This window comes from Gossypium arboreum, chromosome 9 (assembly GCF_025698485.1).
Source record: "Gossypium arboreum isolate Shixiya-1 chromosome 9, ASM2569848v2, whole genome shotgun sequence".
In the NCBI taxonomy this organism is placed as follows: Eukaryota; Viridiplantae; Streptophyta; class Magnoliopsida; order Malvales; family Malvaceae; genus Gossypium; species Gossypium arboreum.
Window position 1 is genome coordinate 67825727 of NC_069078.1, and position 23330 is coordinate 67849056.

At 34.1% G+C, this 23330-nt stretch overlaps 1 non-coding gene across 1 annotated transcript; it reads right to left on the reverse strand.

Annotated features, from left to right (window-relative positions):
* Positions 1-571: 571 nt before the first annotated feature.
* Positions 572-678, reverse strand: LOC128281181 (small nucleolar RNA R71). The gene has a single exon (XR_008271393.1). It is a non-coding gene; the product is annotated as a small nucleolar RNA R71 (small nucleolar RNA).
* Positions 679-23330: the final 22652 nt, after the last annotated feature.

Here is a 23330-nt window from a genome sequence, read left to right on the forward strand (position 1 = left end):
GACTAGAAGAAACCCGTCGGGACCATTACTTTTTGACGAAGAAATCGATCGCTCAGTTCGTAGAAACCAAAGAGAAATAAGGCGCTGCTTAAGATACATAGAGAACGAGCAAGAAGACGATCCTCAACCTCCAACCGACAAGATAGTTGAAAACCAAGGCAATCAGCTACCTCCTGCAATTGCGGCTAATCAAAGTCCTGCTCCATGCACTATGTATGATTATGCTAAACCTTCTTTAACAGGAACTGAATCTAGCATAGTTAGACATGCTGTAGCTGCAAATACTTTTGAATTAAAACCTAACACTATTCAAATGATACAACAGTTTGTTCAGTTTGATGGTTTGCAGGATGAAGATCCCAACGCTCACTTAGCAAACTTTCTGGAATTTTACGATACATTTAAAATCAATGGCATTTCTGATGATGCCATTCGTATTCGGTTATTTCCTTTTTCATTGAGGAACAAAGTTAAACAGTGATTGAACTTGTTACCACGAGGGTCAATTACTACTTGGGAACAAATGACCGAGAAATTTTTATTAAAATATTTTCCACCGGCTAAAACAACTAAATTACGTAATGATATCTCTTCTTTTGTAGAAATGGATTTAGAAACACTTTACGATGCATGGGAGAGATACAAGGACTTACTGAGAAGGTGCCCTCACCATGGGTTACCTCTTTGGCTTCAAGTACAAACATTCCACAATGGTTTGAATCCCTCGACTCGGCAAATGGTTGACGCAGCTGCTGGCGAAACCATCAACAACAAAACACCTGAAGAGGCTTATGAATTCATTGAAGAAATGTCACTGAATAACTATCAGTGGCAAGTCATGAGGACTAAGCCAACAAAAACACCCGGCGTTTATAACGTCGACTCAGTTACTATGCTGTCAAATCAGGTAGAACTTTTCAATAAAAAGATTGATGGTTTACTTGGTTTTACACAGGTACATCTAGTAATGAGGTGTGACTTAAGTGGATGAGGTGTGCATACAGAATATCAATCCTTCAATCCCACAACCGAAGAGGAAAAGTCAACTATATGGGTAATAATAACTTTAGATCTCGAAATAACCCATACAGTGATACTTATAATACTGGTTGGAGGAACCACCTAAATTTCTCCTAGGGTGGTCAAGGAAATAAAAAGCCACAAAATCCTCAGGGTTTTCAACAGCCACCTTATCAACAAGAGAAGAAACTGAACCTTGAAGAGATGCTCTCAAAATTCATATCAATGTCAGAAACCCGTTTCCAAAATACCGAGACAGCACTTAAAAATCAGCAAGCATCGATCTAAGGACTCGAAACTCAAACAGGCCAGCTATCCAAACTAATCTTCGAACGACCACAAGGTAGCTTACCAAGTAATACTGAACCTAACCCAAGGGAACACCTCAACGGAATTAGTACTCAAGATAAGAAAGGATTCATTGCGCTTGAGCCAGAATTGATGCAAGGAACTGTGGTGATCAAAGGTGAAAGTAAGGTAAGTTATAACAAAATGGTGAATGATGAATATAAACCTCGTGTCCCATACCCTAACGTGACAAGGAAAAATCGCTCAGGCGAACAATTCGGTAAATTTCTCAAACTTTTGAAAAAATTACATATTAACTTACTGTTTATTGAAGCTTTGTCGCAGATGCCAAATGCAATGAAATTTTTAAAAGAGCTTTTAGTAAATAAGTGGAAGTTGGATAAAGCATCGCATGTGGAGCTAAATGCAGTCTGCTCAGCTATTCTAAAGAATAAGCTACCCCACAAATTGAAAGATCCAGGGAGTTTTACAATTCCTTGTTTAATTGGTAGTTTAGATATAAGTCATGCATTAGCTGATTTAAGGGCTAGTATTAACGTTATGCCTTACAAAATATTTAAGCAACTAGGTCTTGGGAAACCTAAACAAACTAGGATGAGCATTCAATTGGCAGATAAAACTATAAGATTCCCTAGGGGTATTATTAAAGATGTACTCGTGAAAGTAGATAAGTTCATATTCCCCGTTGATTTCATTGTTCTAGACATAAAGGAGGATAATAACACCCTTTTGATTTTAGGAAGGCTCTTTCTAGCAACTGCTAAAACAATTATTGCTGTTGGCATAGGGGAGCTTGCACTTCGTGTGGAAGACGAAACGATCACCTTTCAAGCTCGTAATTCTGGCATCACATCGAACATTGAAGGTAATAGTCCACACCAATATACTAAAACTGACAATATGACTTTGTAGAAATTAAGCTTCAAAGAAGTTCACGAGCCATGTTCCAGAAATGATAGAGGACACATTCATGAAGAACGAAGGCTACGGATAGAGGAGCTAGATGAATGGCGAGCACACAAATCGAGAACATATGATAAACTAAAACTATGCCAAAAGAAGCCCGATACCTCTCCTAATCAACTTAAGGTTGGTGATAAAGTCTTACTAGATGCCGCAGATCCCCACATTGTCACTACCACACTGAATGAGGAAATCCCTCTTACGATACTCAGTATTTTTCCATTCGGTACGGTAGAGGTGAGTCACTCCAAGTTCGGCAATTTTAAGGTAAACAACACCCGATTAAAACCCTATTTTGATGAGATTGATAGCAGGAATGAAGAGTATAAACTCCTCGAACCACCCTGACCATTTACTAGAGAGGTAAGTCGAGCTTAGACTATCAATAAGCGCTTCTCGGGAGGCAACTCGAGTATTAACATATTTTGATTTCTTTATTTTTAATTTGTAACACTTTGAATCATTAACTTTATCTTTGAATTGCAAAGCTTTTCAGCACACACGGCTAGGCACATGGACGTGCCTAAAGCCGTGGTCAAATAGGGGAAGAGACACGGCCGTGTGGAAGCAGGACATGATTTTCCCAAAACACGGGATGCGATAAATCCCTATGGCCGTGCGACATGGCTGTGAGTGAACTTGATAGGTGAACACGGGCGTGGGAATGGAAAAACACGAGCGTGCTAGGGGCAAGGCTCAATTCTGATTCTTAAATACGGGCGTGAGACATGCCCGTGCCGTTAAACCATAGACAACAATACACGGGCGTGGGAGAAGTGAACAAAGCTAGACACGACTGTGCGACATGGCCGTGTGCCACACACGCCCAAGACACATGAGCGTGAGATAGTAGCCGAGCATGACCTAAATTGCAAAATTTGAAAAACACGGGCTCACCTTCAGAGTACACGGGCGTGGCCCTAGGCCGTGTGCACCTTTCCTATATAAGTAAATCACTGTTCATTTTCTTCTTCCTTTCAAAACCCTAGCCGAAATCTCCCCTTCTACTCCATAATCCCTATTTCGATCACCATTCCCTAGATTCTCACTTCCTCAACCTCCAAACCACCCCTCTACTCCCCCTATATTAATCCTTACTTTCCCCTCTCTTTTCCCTCCAATTTTCCTCTACATGGCTGTATCCCCACGCCACACACCCGTGCTCACCTTCAACACGCCCGTGCGCCACCCTACAGTAGCTTTTGGTTCACTTTCTCAACCTTGTTTTTCTAATTTGCATTACTGTATTAGTATTCTATATGCCTTACACAGATATTGTTACTGTTACCAATTTGTTCTGAATAATTTAGTAATTTGCTTTAGTATTTTCTACATTTGAACTGTTAAAGCTACTAAATAGCATATGCTAGTTTTAGGATTCTTGTTTAACTGATGATGCATCTTTGATTCCAGTAAATGCTTCTGAATAATCATATAATTTTTTCACTTCTCGCTTGATATCGTTAAATGTTAACACATCTTGGACGTACTATATTAATGCTCATACATTTTTAGGTACATTATGTCATCATTGAGAGGCAAGAGGGCCGCGGTCCCATCCTCAAAGAGACGTTGGGGACTGGGTTCTTCCTCAGTACGTGCTACAGCCGAAGTTTGACACCCATTCCTTGAGTTTCCGCAAGCTTCGCAGGAGGAGCTATTTCAAATACTACGCGCGTGACCCCTCACTATAGGTCGCTGTATCGACTGGGCTGCAGTAGAGCAAGTCCAGCTAGCTGATGCCCTCCGCGCTTTCTTTTCCATAGACCTATGGGAACGGTTCTTCGCTATTACCGAACCCACTTATTTAGAGCTAACTTTAGAATTATGCTCTACTTTTCATTTACAGGTGATGATGATGAACAATGACGACCCTGGCACCATTCACTTCTGATTAGAAAGGTATAGTTCGCGCGATGAGTGTCCTAGAGTTTAGAGTCGCTCTGAGACTCTACACTAATGAGTTTATGGAGGAGGAGGACATGAATGCACTACCACGCAATATCCATATTTCTTCCTCATTGTGCTGGAAGGCTTTGGCACTACTCTCTTCCACTTACGACCCCAGCCGCTCGAAGGCCTCAGCTCTTGCTCATTCTCTACGATATCTCCATGCCATATTAGCACACACCTTGACCGGAAGGAGAGAGAGCACCGGCGTTGTCAACACCCAAGACGCCTACTATTTATGGTGCATGGCGAATGCACACGTGACTGACTTGGCATATTTCATCGCTTTCGCCATTCACCATCAGACCGAGCGGCATCGGAAGTGAGTAATCTCTATTGACCCCTACGTAACCCGCCTTGCCAAACATTTTGGCCTCCTCAACACTGTGGCCCAGTCATCAGCACTTACACTAATAGGTCAGATGTCCCCACAGGGCATCACGACTATATTACACATGAGGATGATTGAGCGCCAACGTAGGATCAATCCTCCTCAGTACCGTCTCACTCATGCTATTGTCGAGGAGGATCTTGAGGATATTTCTGATGATGTCCCCCCACAGCATGATGAGCCTTCTACCACGCCATCTAGGGAACGACCAGTTCATGCGGCTGCTTCATTGGCACACCTTTCCGACCGACTCGCTCACTTCGAGTAGTATTGCACTACACAGTTCGAGATTATTCACGAGCGAGATTGATGACGTGATAGACAGATGGATGACATGCAGGCAATGATGCAGCAGTTGTGCCAGTACATTCACATCCTCACTTCAGCGCCACCACCTGAGGGCCCCACTGACGAGGATCATTGAATCCTCCTATCTTTTTATTTTTATTTTAATTTTCATTTCAATTTTATTATTTTCTTTTGAACGACATATCTATATTAGTAAATTTTACTTTCTTCATTTTTCTGGTATTTCTAACAAGTAATCCCACTACACTCTCTTTCAAACCAACTCTTAATAAGCTCTTCATGATTCTACAAACTTCCAAGCGAAGCTACTAGGAATATTTTATGTAATAAGGAAACAAATAGGGAATAATACCCAACGAGTGCCATGTTCAACGACCCAATTTCTTCATCTAGCCAAGAACAGTGATAGCTACCACTTTCCCCAAACACTCCAGCCTCAGAATCAAGCTCCGCATCCATAAAACAGGGAGTTTCACCTCTTTCCCTCTTATGATTTTCTTTATTTTGAATATTCTATCTTTTTACATTGAGGGCAATGTACATCTTAAGTGTGAGGGGGTGAACATGAACATGATGCCTAACTTTTTGCATTATTCTCAAATCCTTGAATTTGGTCTTGTGCTTAAGCGATTTTCTCATAAAATTGATCGAATGAATTCTGAGTAATCTATAATTATTGTTGATATGTCATGAATTAGACCATGGGAATTATGTATGATTATTTGATTATAGGACATTAGAGAATCGAGCATGATAAGTTGATATTTTGAGAACTAAAATTTTTAGACTATTTTCCTAAATTGAGGTATTATCTTGAAATCTTAAGTATACAGGAATGACATCACAAACCCAAATTTTTGGTGAGATTTTGAGCCTTTTAAGCATATAGCTTTCTTTCTTGCTCACTTCTTTTGTGGTTTGAGTACGTCAACATTGAACTGTTATTCTAAAACTTGCTTCGATTATACATGTCGAGATCACACGTATGATTTGATATACTGAGATGATAAAGGCACTTAGGATTTAACCCACTTACTCCATAAAAAGCCTTCTCACATAATTAAACCCTTAGTGAACCCCTTTTGAGCCTACTAACCTTTTTTATTAGTTAACCCTCATCATTAACCCAATAACCCATTATTGTTGAAATCCTATTACTTAAATTACCTTTTTTTTATCGAGATTAAATTTAATATTGTTACCTCACTATGTTCACCATTTTTTGTTACTGAATCATGAAGTATGATTTCTATATTGTATTGACTTGATTTTTTCTTTTTTAAAAAAAAAAGAGAGCTCATGTAATATAATTCTAGATATTTATTTGTGATTCAGTAATTAAGTTTTTGATAGTTGGGTAATATATTGAAATTATCTCGATTCTAACCTTTTTCTTTTCAGCTTGTATCCATACCCGTAACCTAAACCTCGTTACAACCATGTAAAGACCTTTTGATTTGTGTATCATATCATTTACAAGTGGTGGAGATTTGATTTTCATGCAAGCCTATGGTAATAACTTCTCATGTTAGACAATTGATTGCTTAATCTTGAACCTTAAACACTTTGAGTGAATCTTTAGTGAGGATGTCATCTTTTGTATATTTAGGACTAAAGTTAATTACTTGGAGGAAGGAGATTACCTATAATTTTATTATCAAAATATTCGATTTAGATTGTTTGAGGCTTTTAATGCCCCTATAGTTGAATTCTCACTATATGATTTTCCATGAAATAGTTTGTAACATTATCATTAATGATTATGTGATTGAAATGAAGGAATTCTAGCAGTAAATGAGAGTTTTTCTTGAGGACAAGCAAATGCTTAAGTGTGGGGGTATTTGATAAACGCCAAATTACATATTTTTACCTCAAATACTTCGCATATTTATGGATATTTATTACTAGATTTGTAGATTTTGGTGCTCTTAATCCGGTTATTTCATGTTTTGTACTCAAGAGAGCACCAAGAGTCAAAAAGAGCCAAAAATGAATGGAAAAGGGACAAAACGGACCAAATCGAGAAGATGACAATGCCTAAACCTTGCCACACGGGCAGCGCACACGGCCGTGTCATTCGAGGGTGTCGACCAAGACTTTCACGATTCACACGGACTGACCATTGACCCACACGGCTGTGTGCAATTTAACGGATCGAACACGGCCTGGCAATCACGTCACACGGCCGTAGCACACGGGCGTGTCCCTTTTTTCAAGGTGTTGTATTTTACACAGAAAAGGATACTTAGAGAGGAAGAAAGCCAATCCAAAGCCTATATAAACACCCTATGTATGACTTAGAGAGGGGCCCCTCCTCCAAAAATTTTCTAGAATACAGAACCACACGCCGAGAATTACTTAAAGGAAGCCAGACGATCCATCTCAAAAGCCGAAGCTACTCCAAGACTGAAGAACTTTCTCAGAATTCCTTCAGGGGTTTTAGAGTTTTCTTTATGTTTTGTTATTTTCATACTTTTGAGATGTACTCTTATTTTATTATGAACTAAACCCCTTGATATCTAAGGGGGTTAAAACCTATGATGGATCTTGTTATTGTTATCTAAACTGTATGATAAATACCTGATTTTTTCTTAATTATGTATTCTTAATGCTTGAGTTAATATTCCGGGTATTGATTCATGATTTGATGTGCTTATGCAGAGGAGCAAAAGTCCCTGTCTAAGAGTAGATTTGGCATAATTAAGCAGAGTTAATCGAACGCCTAGAAATAAGGTTACGAGATTTTGTCGGATTAGTGTGAAACCTAATATGGTAGTCCATAGATCGATTTACTGCTTCCCTAGGGGTTTTAATTAAGAAAGAGATTTCGATTAATTTAACTGAGGGTTAGACGTTATTAGTCTCGAAAGAGATAATAATATAGGTTAGGGAGTCTCACAGATCAAGTCAAGTGAATAAATCGTCTGGTTTAGAGTCAGATAAGAAGTGAAATCTAGATGGATTCCTTATTGGGTGTCGTCTTTATCAAATACTTTTCTTCAAGTCTTTTTCCAAATTTTCTCTTCACTTTAGTTTAATTAGTTAATTAGTTTAATAAACAACCCCTCTTTATTTTTAGGTTAAATAATAAAAAGATAGTTATTACTAGTACTTTTGGTTCCCTTGGGTACGATATCCCGATCTTGTCATTACTATACTATTGTTCGATAGGTGCGCTTGCCTTTTCATCGTGATAATAGTTATTCTAGGTTTGATCTTCATTATAAATATTTATTACTTGTTACGAATCACGCGATCACTTAGTTACTCTTCGAGACAGAGTGGAAGAAGGGAGGAGATTTTCGAACAAGAAAAATGACCCAATGACTTCAAAAAAATTGAACGATGAGCCATATGAGTTATTTACCTAAAATTTTTAGAGACCTTAGAGTTATTCACGTTTAAGAATTTCGACATAGAGGGTATTACAGACTACTTGACAAAGGGCCGTAGTGAGTGGACTCGACAAGCCAACTCTGAGGTGTCTGATAAACCATATTTATACATATTTTTACCCCAATGATTGGCATAATAATGGATGATTTATTATAAAATTTAGTGAATTTGATGCTCCTAATCCTTTAATTTCTTGTTTTATACTCAAGAAAGCCTAGGATAGCAAAAAGAGCGAGAAACGGGCCAAAAATGGACAAATTGGGCTTAAATCAGTGTTTCACACGGCTTAAGCACTTCCACATGGGTGATCCACACACTCGTGTGTCATGGCCGTGTTGACATTAATCCAAGTCAGAATTGCACACGGCCTGATCACCTTCACAAGTACGTGGCACACGGCCGTGTCCCTGTCGAGCCCAAGTCTGGTTCTACTCAGAAAAGGCTAATTTTGGGCATTCGAAAGTCTATATAAATGCCCTAAAAGAGGATTAGAGGGGAGACGGAGAGTTGAAGGTAGAAAATACTTAAGGTTACTTATGTTAAACTTTATTCTTATAGATAACATTGGACGATTGGACCAACACTCAAGTCACACTATCTAGCTTAATTCGGTAGCTTTTGAACGTTTACTTCAAATTATATGGCATGTAATTGGTTGAGTGATGATACTAATGCTTTGGATATGTAAATAGTTAAATATGAATTTGGTTGTACAATTTGCTTTGGTTGATTTTTTTTTGGTACTTTTGGTGCCTTATCAATATGTGTTAGTATAATCATTTGATACTTGATGGAATGGTTAAAAGAGTATATGATGCATTAGTTGTTAAGTAACTAAGATATAGTATATTTGAGTTGGTGTTGATAGGTGATATCTTGAATGAATTGATATGTTGTATTGATGTTATGTTTTTATATAAATTTATGTATACTTGTGGTGCAAATGACGGTACATTGGTTAGGCATGGAAGTAAGTTGATTTCGATATGTCTTTGGCATGATTAAAGTCAATCTGGATAGATATTTTGATTGGTGAATGGTTTGCTTAGGTTCCAAGTAAGCTTAAAATGGTAAATTTGTTGATTAAGGTACACTTTAGGTCCACTCGGCCTGAGACACAGGCGTGTGTCTCAGTCGTGTGTGACACACGGCCATGTTGCATGACCGTGTGTCCCTTGTAGGTTTAAGGCATGCAAGTTAGGCTATTACATGGCCTAGCACACGGCCTAACACGTGGGCGTGTGAGGTCATTTCGAGGGGTACACAGCCTGGCACATGGGCGTGTGGCTTGGCCGTGTGACCTAAGTTAGTGAGTTACATGGGCATGGACATGGGCTGGGACACAACCGTGTCTCCCTGTTTTGAATGTCCACACAGCCTTATGACCCCAGTGGTTCAAAATTTTTCAACTTTTTCCTAAAATTTCCAAATGTTTCCTATTTAGTTCCAGACTGTTTCTAAAATATTTTTAGGGCCTCAAGGGCTCGATTAAGGGACATTATGAATGTATTTGAATGTAATTAGTTTATGTTTGCATTGATGTACGAATTGAATGGTTTACTATTCTGTTAGTCTAATAATTCTCTATAACCCTGTTCTGGCGATAGATAAGGGTTAAGGGTGTTATAGCCGAAATTGATATCAACAATAAGCTTTTTTAGATTCCAGCCAATTTCATATTATAACACAATGAGTACAATTCATCAAATCCTTCTACCGGTTCCCATTTAGCCTCTCACCATTTGAAAAATTTATACCAAAATCTTTCAATAAATTTGCATTTGAAGAACAAATAGTCTACTATCTTTGGAACCCTTTTACACCATGGGCAACGAATTGAGATGTTTTGAGGTTTCACCCCTCTTTTGAAAAGAAATTCCTTTGTAGGAATTCTATCAATGGCGATTATCCAAAAAAAGCTTCGCACTCTTGGTGGTACCTTTAATTTCCATATTTTGTCAAAAAAAATTTATATAATCCCTTTCATCTATTATCAATAATTCAGAACACTTCTTTACCGTAAATTTTCCATTACTATCGTGTACCCAACAAAGCCAATCCTACACCCTAGGAACTAAATCTGTGCTACTCATTCATCCTTCAACCTACGAAGCATCTCTTACTCTCTTTCCAATAAGGATCTTGTAAAAGGTTTGCTCTATTTTACTTTGCTAAATCCATTATTTCTCAAGTAATCTACTACCGTACCTCCCTTTTGTCTTGCTAAGCAAAATAGCCTTGGAAATTTCAATTTTAGTGGACGATTACAGAACCATATGTCCACCTAAAAAATTGTCATCATTCTATTTCCAACCCTCCAACAAAAAGCTTCATTCCTCACCCTTTTAGACACATTGGCATCTTTGGAATTTTCTACAATAGCTCTTTAAAAAATTGACATAGCTTTTGAACAAGTTGTCCTAAATCGCCACCATTGCAAGCTCGAACCATACTTCACTAGGATAACTTTTCGCCACAACGCATTTTTTTATCGCGAATCTCTAGCATCATTTAGCCAATAATGCTCTATTTTTTATTCCAATATTCACTACTTCCGTTTCTCCCTTCTCCTCTGGCTTGCATAGCTGATTCCAATTAATCTTATCCATCTTCTTTTTACCATCCATACTCCCCTAAATAAAATTCCTCCTTATCTTGTCGATCTTTTTAATTACCATCATCGGAGCTTGAAATAATGACATGAAATAAATCGGTAAAGATGATAAAACAATGTTGATTAACACTATCTTTGTAGCCCGTAAGAGTGTACGAAATTTCTACCCCAATAATTTCTTTCTAAATCTCTCTACAATAAGGTCTCAAGTGGCTACTCTCCTTGGATCCGCTCCCAATAGAATCCCCAAGTAATTGAAAGGTAAAGACCCTATCTTGCACTTACATATTGCTACCATCAAATATAATATTTCTTCATTTACATCGAACCCTACTAGACAAGACTTTCTGAAATTGATACTAAGACCTAAAAAGATCTCAAAACACCGTAAAACATGCTTAAGTTGCCTTCTTTTTCATATGCTCTTAAGAATAGTATAGTGTCGTCTGCAAATTGTAAATGAGTAAAAATCTGTCCAGGAATAACATCTTGAAAACCTTCAATTAGCCCCAACTCCACAACTTTATCCATTGCCAAAAGAAGCACTTCCGTCACTAAAATAAATAAGAATGGGGATAGCTGTAACAACCCGTTTTTAGTAAAATCGGAACAATGGTTTTGGGACCACAAATCTGAAGTCAAAATATTTATTTTATTATTATTTTAGTATCTACAGTATGGTATAATAAATGTGTGAAAATTTTGTTGAGAAATTTTATTGTTTGATTAGTTAATTTGAGAAAAAAGACTAAATCGTGTAAAGTGTAAAATTTGAGTTCTAGAAGAAAAATGTGTCTAATTGCTATGGTTTTTAAATATGTTGGCTTTAAGTGGTAATTTTTCCATTTATAAAGATAGTGGACAATTATGGGCACTTTATCAAGTGAATTTGATGTTATTATTAATGGATAAATATGTAATTCATTAATTAAGTAAAATAAAATAATGGAAACAAATACATCATCTTTGTTTTTTTCACCTTCCACTGAAACTAGACCTAAGAAACACCATTAAAGGCTCTCCAAGGTTTGACCATGGTTCTTTGGTGCATGGTATGTATTTTTTATTTGGTTTTTAATAATTTCTATGTTTTTGAGATCGTTGCAACTAGGTCTAGCTAGTCCAGGGACTAATTTGCAAAAATATTAAAGATTTTGAAATTTTCATTGTTGAATAAGCATGAGTTTTGAAGTTTCTTGATAGATTATGAATGCTTGTTGATAGATATACAAGTTTTGTTAAGTGATTTTTTAAGAAAAATGCAAATTAGGGACTAAATTGTGAAATGTATAAATTATGTGGTAAAAATGTGAAATAATGAAAATTATGGGATGTTATGGATATAGTGATAATTCGAATAGCTTGAGTGTAATTAAAATTTTATGAAATTGCATTTTACGAGCTAAGGACTAAATTATAAAAATGTGAAACATTATAGACAAATTGATTGAGATTGAATGATGAATGCATGATTTGTGAAAATGTATGCTAAGAGAATGTTTAACTGGTTTATAAGTAGGTTTATAAGTCCGGTAATACTTTAAAACCCTATTCTAATGTTGAATACGGGGGAGGCTCAAGTCACACGGGCGTGTAACCCCTGTTTGGCAGAAAAATTTTCTAAGTGTTGAAAATTTTATAAAGTATCCGGCTTAGTCTCGAACCGCTTCCAATGTATGTTTTGGGCCTCGGAAGCTCGCAATAGGGACTTTATGATTGAATGCAAAAAGTTTTAAAATTAGACGAAAATTTATGGCTCGAAAATGTGTGGTTGCTTGTGTTTAAGTCCGGTAATGCCTCGTACCCTATTCCAGCGTTGAATACGGGTAAGGGGTGTTACAATAGCAGATCTCCTTGATAAAGACATCTGCAGAATCTGAATTCATTTCTGGTTAACCTGTTGATAATTACTGTTTCTGTCACTGTAGATACGCATTTCATAATCCATCCTATCCATTTTTCGCCAAATTCCAACTTGAATAAAACTAACTCCAAAAAATCCCACTGAACACAATCATATGTTTTAGAAAAATCCAATTTGAAGATCAAATTGCCTCCCCTTCCATCTTTCTTCTTAATCAAATGGATTATTTTGTTTGCTATTAAAATTCCGTCAAATATTTGTCTTCCTTTGATGAATGCACATTGAGTATCGCTCACCACCTCTTCAACAACCTCTCTTATTTTTTAAGACAATACCTTTGCCACTATCTTGAACAAAGAGCTCATCAAACAAATTGGCTTAAAATAAGATATTTCAGTTGATTTTTCAGTTTTGAGTATGAGTGTAATAAATGATGAATTAATATGCCTCTTAAGCTTTTCGGATATAAAAAATTCTATGATCAATATGAAAAGATCCTTATTTACAATCTCCCAAATTTTTCTAAAAAAACACAGATTAAAACCGTCCGATCCAGCTGTTTTTGATTCATCGCAGCTCCATACTGCCTCTTTAATCTCATCCATTGAAAATGGTAACTCCAATTTCAAATCCTTCTCCTCATTTAGCTTTCTGAAATCCAGTTCCAAGTCCATTCTCCATTTCCTTACTGGGCAATTAAAATAATTTTTGAAAAAAATTGTACAGTCTCTCTTTCATCTCTTTAGGTTTACTGTACCAATGACTCCCTATTTTCAATCTTTATACCATCTTCCTTTTAGCTTTGATCTTCACTGCTCTATGGAAAAAAGCTGAATTAGCATCCCTTTCTTTTAACCATGCGATCTTTGATTTTTGACGCCAAATTGATTCTTTAAATTTAATTGCTTCCACAAGTTCGATATTCAACTTTTTTAATTCCTCCGTCTCTAACTTGGTCAGTTTTTTGTGTTCACTAGCTTCATTGATCTCCTTAATCCTATCTTCACTTTCTATAATTCTTTTTTCCAATACATTGCCGGCATTCTTGTTCCACTTATTGAGAGCTCCCTCAAATTTTTGCAATTTTATTGCCATACGCTCTTTTTGACTACCCATTTTCGACCATTCCTTCTCAATTAGTTCTTACAATCTTCCTTCTTGAACCATGCATTAATGAACTTAAATGGTCTTGGTCCCCAATCGATTGATTCGTTTGCCAATAAAATTGGTATGTGATCTGATATCGATCTCTTTAATCCTTGTTGTTGTATGTCTTTCAATTTAATCAACCAAGATTCCTCTAGTAAAAATCTATCTAGTCTGCGATGTTTATTGTCCGGTCCAAACAAAATGAACTTTTTCACTAATAAAGGAAAATCAACTAGTTTGCATCTATCAATGAAGTTGCCGAACACCCTAGAACCCTTCTCTAAGCCCAAACAATTGATTCTTTCACTTCTGTTTCTCACCACGTTAAAATCACCTCTTACAATCCATGTACTACTAAATTGGCTTCTCAAACCATATAGCTCTTCCCAAAGATATTTTTTGTTCTGGCAAATTGTTGGGTGCACATATAGTAATCAATACAGCCCCATCCCTTCACATAACCACTTTCCTTCGATAACAATGAATCTGTTTTCACAATACTCAATGTTGGCCTTAAAGAAACCTTTATTCCACAATGTTATTAATTATTCTAAATAGTTAATATCGTTAACTTTTTAATTAAGATGTTAGGGTTTATAATGTTATTAATTATTTCAAATAGTTAGCTTTTTATATAATTGGAATGCTTTAAGAGGCTTAAAGACTAACACATGATTTTCCATTTCTTTTGGGCTTTCTTTTTTTTTTTTTTAACATTGTAAGACTGTGGTTAAATTTCAATTTTGATCCCTATGCTATTCTAGAACTTGAGATTTGATCTATATACTTTAATTTTGACATAATTTGGCCCTCTACTTTTATAATGTAATTAGTTACCCTAAATAGTTAATATTGTTAATTATTTCAATCAGTTCATGTCAATTTTTCTTAAGAATAATATTTCAATTTTTTTATCATGATAGATTTGAATGAATGTTTTAAGAAAATAACCCACAACAATATTTTCAATGTTATTTTTATTGTTACATAAATATCAAGTAAATAATTTTAATTTCAAAATACCACATCAATAAATTTAATAAAAGAATTTTAAAATTAATATCAACTAGACTTAACTTATAAATTAAAACAAAAAAATTAAAATCTTAAAAATAAAATAAATAAAATACTTAAAACTTATTTAACTTTCAAATTTTTAGTTTATAATTTGTGACAAATAAATGAATGGACAATTATTGTAGTGAAACTTGAAAGAAAGCTCCATTTTATACAAATTGGAAGAACACAAATAACAAAAAAAGGTGTTATAATTCTTATAAAAATCTTGAAGAATATGCAGAAGATAAGATTAAGAACCTTGGAATTTATCCATTCATGGATGACACAACGCTGACAACGATAACAAGGGTAATTATATAATATTATATGAAGAAATGTGGAAAGGGACTTTGGCACCGCAATGATAAGCACAGTTTGTTTAGGGATAACAAACATAAGGTCTCTTTTATCTTTTCAATTATTTTAACTCATTATTCTATTATAATTCATTTGTATTCCCATGCAACCCTTTTTCGTTTTCAATTTATTAGCAAATCATAATTTTAATTAAACCTAAAAATTATTTAAATTTTTAGGTTAAATGTTGTTATTAATTTTGTATTATATAGATTTAATCTATTTTTCCAATTTCATCATTGCTGATTTTTATATTTTTTAAATTTTAAAATTTTAACCTAAACTCAAAACGGTAGTTATTAAATTTATTAACTAAAAAAATTGTGACTTGTTTAGAATATTATATGAACATAACAAACTAATATGAGATTACACATATGATGATATATTTATCGCATCAAATTTTGAAGTTAGAAAAATTGAACTTAACAAATTTAATAATTATTGTTTGAATAAAAACTAAAATTTTAAAATCTAAAAATATAAAATAAAAATAAATTAATTAATAAAAATAAATCCGTAAAATTTGACCTTATTTTTATTATCTATATATAGTGGTTTTTCATCCATTCTTTTCAAAAAATAATAAGCACGTTCCCAAATCTGAACCATGCATGGATAAGAAGCAGAGCATGGTAACTTACAAAAGTTGAACACATGCACGGTCTCCATAATAAAAAATTCATGATTCTTCTGCCCATACCATACCAACCAATCATTTTCTCTCTAATTTTTAATTTAATTTAATTTATTTCATGGAATTTGGAATATTTTTTAAAAAAAAAAACCAGAAAAGAAGAAAAAAGAGATTTGTATAAGATGCTCTTTTGGTAGGCAAAACGCAAGCTCATAGCTGTATTTGTGCTTATTTTAATTTATATTTGAAATGTTTTATGAGCTTTGGGAATCTCCAAAGATTGATCGAATATTCACTCCATCGGCACACATTAAACCAACTCCATTTTTGTTTGGGAGAAGAACTAAAACACCAATAATACATTGATTAGGTTTTCATTCATATTTCCTTAAAAGTCATAGGGTTGATATCAAAATTATTGGATTGCATTTATTAGGAGATATTAAGATCCCATTTTAAAGAAAGTGATTACCATTATCCTCTCCATTTTATAAACTTAACCAAACTTTTTCTGTATTCCAATAATTAGCATCATAATTAAATATTATAATCTACAAGAATAAAAATTAAAATTTGTTTTTTTTTGAATAAAATAAGATAAATAGAATAAATTAATTACACAATGATTCTCTGTCCAAAGCTGTCACTTGGTTAAGCAATAGGAGAAAGTGCTAACATCTCCCTTGAAATCTCCTTAAAAATCTTCAATCCTTAAGTTTATTTCAAAGACTTTTTGGCCAAGCAGCATAGTAATATGTTGAATAAATTTTAAAATTTGTTTTAAGCAATTGTTTGGTACTTTCCCATGATAAAATTTCAATTGAAATGTGATTCTACAACATTTGATTTCTAAAATGTGATTAATAGAAATATGATATTACTATGTTTGCTATAATTTGGAAAGTACTAATTAAAACTGAGAAATTCATATTAATATATTTGGTTTATTAAGGACTTTCTCGGTAAATTTTAAAATTATTTCTATCATATAAAATGCAAGTTTTAAAATAAAATAAATTAATATATGATAATTTTTTAAATTTAATATATATTTAATTATTATATATTTTAAAATTTAACTCGATAGTATTTAAAATAGAGTTAGAGTTAAATAATTTTTATAATTTTGTAAAGAAAAAATTGTATACAAATGAAAATAAATAAATAAAAAAGAGCAACTTTGTCTCAAATATAGAATGTAACTTTCTAACTATATGGAAAATTGCCTTCCCATCATTGTTTAAAAGAACCACATTCTCATGGTTGGTCACTAAGACATCAAACTTGGTGAACTCTATTGGTAAGCCTCTTTCCTTTATTAATGTAGTGCAATTGTATGAATGAATTAAACTAGGGTCACGCAATGCATAAAAAATGAGTCAAACAAGGAAAATATACCAGTGATGACATTAGGAGCATCTTCCTTTTCTTTAGCCCTGCTGGCATAAGCACGGGCTAGACCTTGGGACTTAGGTCTAGATGTAGCCTCCTTGGTAATCCTTTGACTATCAATTTTGTTACCACTACCACCAAACTTCTTACCCCTCTGCGTTGTAGGACTAGGTTCCACAAGCTGAATAGTAGTGTCATCGATCCTCTTTGGACAATCTCTATACAAGTGTTCTTGGGACCCACATTGGAAGTATGTCCCAGAAACCTTTTAACAAACTTTGGTGTAATTCTTGCCATAGCGCTTACATGATGGAAGTGATGCTTTTCTCGATCCGCCAGTACTAGCTTGCAGCGGAGGTGGTGGAGAAGAAGCCTGAAGATCAACTCCCATGAACTTGGAACAATTGGTTCATCATTTGAAAGAATGCCTCTCAGGCTGATCTCTTAAAAGTTAAGTGGCATAATAGAAGTCAAAAGTTGTTTTTACCTCAGGTTTGGAGCATTTCAACTTCCTCATAATCACTTCTCTTGAATCGGTTGACATATTGACTCTAAAATCACAAATGAAGCCAATTTAAGGTTAGGATAACATTATAATTTATTCACATATGTGGCATGCACTTCTAAATTCGTTCTAATGTCCCGACTTAGTCTTAGAACTAACTAAACCTAGGCTCTGATATCACTAAATGTAACACCTCCATATTTGATCTAGCATTTGACTTATTCCTTGCATTTTCCCAAGTTTCTTTTTAAAAAATCATCATTTGAAAATTTTAACAAAGTCTAATGAAACTTAGGTGCTCGGACATGACAAATGCATAAAATGGAATTTTAATAACCCAAAATGCAACAACACACTTCTACAATTTTCAAAACAAACCTGACATCATCTTGATGGCTATTTCTGCCATTCAGATGGCATTTTTTTGCAAAAATATACATATTAAGACAGTTTTTCAGTTATCAAGAAGGCTAAATTATACCATTAAGATGGCCTTGTAACTGCCAGCCCAAACAATACCAACATGTGACATTTGGTTTCTAAAAAAAAAAAACATTTGAAAATCATTCAAGTACATGAATAACCACACATTCAAGCTCATAATTTATAATGACAAATTAGTGAACCAATTATCTATAGTGCATGCATCTTAAAGATTCAATCATTCAATGATGGCCCTAAGGCCAATCACAAAGTAATCTTTAAATTATATCCTTTAACAAAACATTAATATCATTCAAAGACCTCAAGTAATATGAAACTAAATTATATATATACACAATGTGGAAGAACCCTCAAGATGGTGATTTGATCCAAAGGGTTGAATTGGCTTTATGATTTCAACTCAAAATCTACGTGCAAGAAAATAGTAGTGTATTAAGTATAAATGCAACCTTTTGGAGTTATGAGATGTGATTGCAACCTTTTGAGGGTCTCTGAGGTCAAATTTTGAAGAAGTAACCTTGTCCTTGGCGAGCCCCTAATGGCGATGTAAGTTTAACAATAGAGTAGGTAACGTGGAGGCTGACCGTTGATGATGTATGAAAAAGTTGATGCCATCGAACATATTGATACCAAAACCAATCATATTTAATAATAGCATACATTTAAAAGTCTTAAACCATGATTTGGTCCCTGAACTATACTTATTTTACTTAGCCAAAATCAAATTTATTAAATCCAAAAAGGGTAACTAACCAAATGGTTGGTGTACAAAAGACGAATATAATTATCACCTAAAGACTCCAATAACATACTACACAAGCACATAAAAACTCTAAAAGAACATCATGACACCCAATAACATTAAAATCTAAACCCTAAATAACAAAATATCCTAATCAATAACACTACACGTACAAGAAAAACACCCTAAAAGGAAACATACAAAACATAAAAAATTACCAAAAACATATTCACCAACTACATCACACCTTAATACACACATGCATGACTCATAATAACTAAGATACCATCTATAGTTTCTTGCAACAACCCATAAACACTTTAAATAAAACAACTCCCAATATCTTACTAAACTAAGATCATCCAAAAGCCAATATCCCTGAAGTCATTTCTTACTCAATTCAATATTTACCATTTTCACAACTATCTCTTCTTCCGCTTTAACTACATTAAAGCCTATTTGTTTACCTAAAATCAAAGCTTTTTTAGCCTCCTTAACATCCTTTCCAAGATGCAATAATGTTAACCTTTTCACTATTTCTATAATTTATAATATCCCTTATTGAAATAGATTTATTAGCAACCTTCACCATATTGTTCCGTCTTGGGCCCTTTGTTATCACTTTTCATTTCAATTTCTTCTTTTTACTGCGTTTCTTTCCTTTCTTTCTAGCAAAATCTTTAAGTTTCATCATCATTATTGTCCAACCGTTTGTCTTCAATCCCACTAATCTTCTTATCTGTCTTTCTATCAACCATCATGTTACCTACTTTGTTATCAATCTCCAAATTTTCATTAAAGGTACCCTAACACCTTTGTGTCAGACTTTGAATGGTTACCCATCACCTATAATGCTGCTTCCATTAGGCATGTCATTTACTTCACAGTTTGTTGCAAGTTGCATATTAAAAACATCCACACTAGCCTTTCTGTCTTGGCTATTACATACCACATGAAAGCCATCTTCTTCTTCTTCTTTGTGGCCTCTTTAGACAATTTAACCACCTCCACTATCCTACCATCTATTTTTAATTTCAAATCAGATTGGAATTTAAAATTCGAAGAATCATTTAATTTAACTTCTTTAGTTTCATTAAAACAACAAAAAAATGACATAGCAACTGGATCAATTTCCACAATTGTAAGAGAACACTTTATCTCTGTAACAACCCGATTTTAGTGGTACCAGAGATGGTGGTTTTGGAACACCATATTCCAATAATCGAGTTCATAAGTATTAAATATTAATGTTTATGAGTATATTATAGTAGTATATTGAGTTTTGTCTTGGTAATTTTAGTGAACAGTTAGTAATTGAGGAAAAAGGATTAAATTGTAAAAGTCGCAAAAAATTAATTTTTATAGGTTTCTAAGTTGCTTGGGGACCAAAATGGTAAAAATACCATTTTATAAATATGGTGGATGGTTTTGCATAATTATTTATGTTAATTGAAGTAATTTTATAAAAAGAAAAGAAAAGAAAAGAAAAGATATTAAGTTAAAATAAATAAAACATAAATTTTAAGGTGGAAGGTGAGAGAAAACACAATTTCATCTTCAACCTTCCATCGATTTCACCATTTTTGGAAGCTCACTTAGGACTCAAACCATTTTTGGAAGCTCACTTAGGACTCAAACATTCACTCATTATTTGGTGAGTAAAATCTTGTCTGTTTCTTATAATTTTTATGTTTTTGGAATCCCGAGAACTTGATTTAGCTAGCTCAGGGACTATTTCACAAAACTGTTAAAGTTTTCTAAAGTTATCGTTATTGTGTTATTGAATTTTTTGGTATTAATGAATAGCATGTTAAGTTTAATTGTTAGTAAGATTAATTTGTAAAGTGAGGTTTTGATAATTTTGCCATTAATGACTAAAATGTAACATTTGTAAATAGAGGGGTAAAAATTATATGTTACATGTTACTGGTCTGTTATCGAAGCTAAAATTTGAAAGTAATAGTATTTTCAGTTTTAGGGACCAAATTGAGATAAATGCAAAACTTGAAGAATTGTTTTATAGATGAAATTGAGTTATTATATAATTTCAATATGTTTTTAAATGATAATTGGAATAGTTAATTGAGTCAAATTATGATTTAGATCAAGAATCACAACAACCAGAGGACTTATACGGAAAAAGGGAATATTGTCGACTAGTCCCTATTAGCTAAACCGCTACAGTTTTGTCAGGTAAGTTCATACTATATAATTGAACTTATATTGATGTTGTGTTAAACTTAATTATGATATGATGTTTTTGTTAAGAGTTATGAATTGGGTTGTAAGTTGAGGTTAATCTCGATTAACTTAGTAAAAGTCTCGTATACGAGGTTACAGGTTGATGCCTGATGGAACCGAGCTTCAATATTAGTTGCAGACTGGAGGATACATGTATGTTAAGCCATGACCAGACTTTTTGTTGTGTAGGTTAACCCGGACGGGTAACCAGGCACTATTGTTATGATTAGCTTGGACAACCAATTGATATTTATCGTGTAGGTTTAACCCAAATGAGTAACCAAACACTACTATTCATGATTAGCTCGAATGAGCAGATTGATATCTATCGTGTAGGTTTAACCCAAACGGGTAACCAGACACTATTATTTTTCTTTGTATACTGAGTACTTTTACGATGTTTCATCAGGTAGAATTATAAAATGGAAATGTGATGATATGAAGTTTATGGATAGTTGATACAAGTTGGATTATAATAGAAATATGAACCACTGGGTTATATGTATGGTTTGAGCTGAAAACCTTATGTATTTTATAAAGTTGCATTGTACCTTGATAGGGATAATTATTTTGCATAATGAATTGTGTGTGTGATAAGTAACTAAGGTAAGTAATTGTTTATATTGTATGAGCTTACTAAGTATTTTAAATACTTACCCGTGCTACTACTTTCTGTAGACTTTGGACGTCCGGAACATGATGATCGGATCAGCAAGAAGCAGACATTTACCATCTCTCAATTCGGTAGACTTTTGATGCTTCAATTTGGTTATTAATGGCATGTACATAGGATGGTTAGACTTGTATAAGTGAATGTATGTGTTTGGTATGGTTATGTTTGTATAAAAGTTTATGTAGTATTTTGTAATATGATGTATGGCTTGATGTCAAGTTTGGTATTTTGAAGGTTAAAGGAAATGGCAAAGTTCTAATGATGTTTTTCACATAAATAATTTGTGGTTTGCAATGGTTAAGACATGAATTGTATTTTACTTGAGTTTAATGTTTTGTTGGTGCCAATGAGGGCATATTGGTTGTATGTTTAGATGGGTATACAAATTGATGTTTTGGCCTTGAAATATGTATGTTTTGGAATAGGTTTGAATGGTATAAAAATGGCATGTTAGGTTACTTGTAGGAAAGGTTTGAACATTGTTTCAAAAGCGTTATTTTGGTTGTACATGGTCTACCACACACTCGTGTGTCACATACAGACAAGTGACACAGCAGTGTGTTCTGTATGTTTAGGTTGGTTTTGAGTTCACACGGTCATAGTCTCTCACACAGCCTGGTTACACGACCATTCCTTTAGCGGTATATTCCCTTCCTTCCTTTTGCAACTTGGGAATATGATATATTGATATCACCACCATTCATCTCGTACCAACGACCCACACCTCCATATTTTTAGCAACCTTAAAATTTTGATTTTTCTACCACTCAATTCCTTTGTACTTCTTCTCTAGTAACATGTTTTGGGATTATATTTGGTGATATTAGCACCTATTTTATGGTTATTTCCCATACACTAATAAAATGTCTTACCTCAATTTTTGATTGATCCCATCTCTCAAGCAAAAAAGCCTTCATGTCGTAGATCTTTTTTTGCAGGATGAACATATATAGAATTTTACCAAAATATTTACACACATTAAAAAGTTAACATGGATCCAATGATAGTGGTAAATTATTGAAGAACACAATAATCACCATTAGGAGAATTGCCAGCATTTATAACCTTTTTCGTGATATTTATTTATTTTTAGAATGCCAAATCTTTTTAGGCATTGCATAAAACAAATTTTGTGCGCGAATAATCTGGGGCCAAAGCATCAAGCGATTGGAAACACTAAAGTATGAATCTTAATATTTGAATTTTGATACCTGCCACCACATTATATAGATATATTTGCAATGACCCATTCGAAAAGTGAGAGGGTTTGAGCAAAAATATAAGCCTGAAAAATGAGCTTAAACAAAAAAATAAG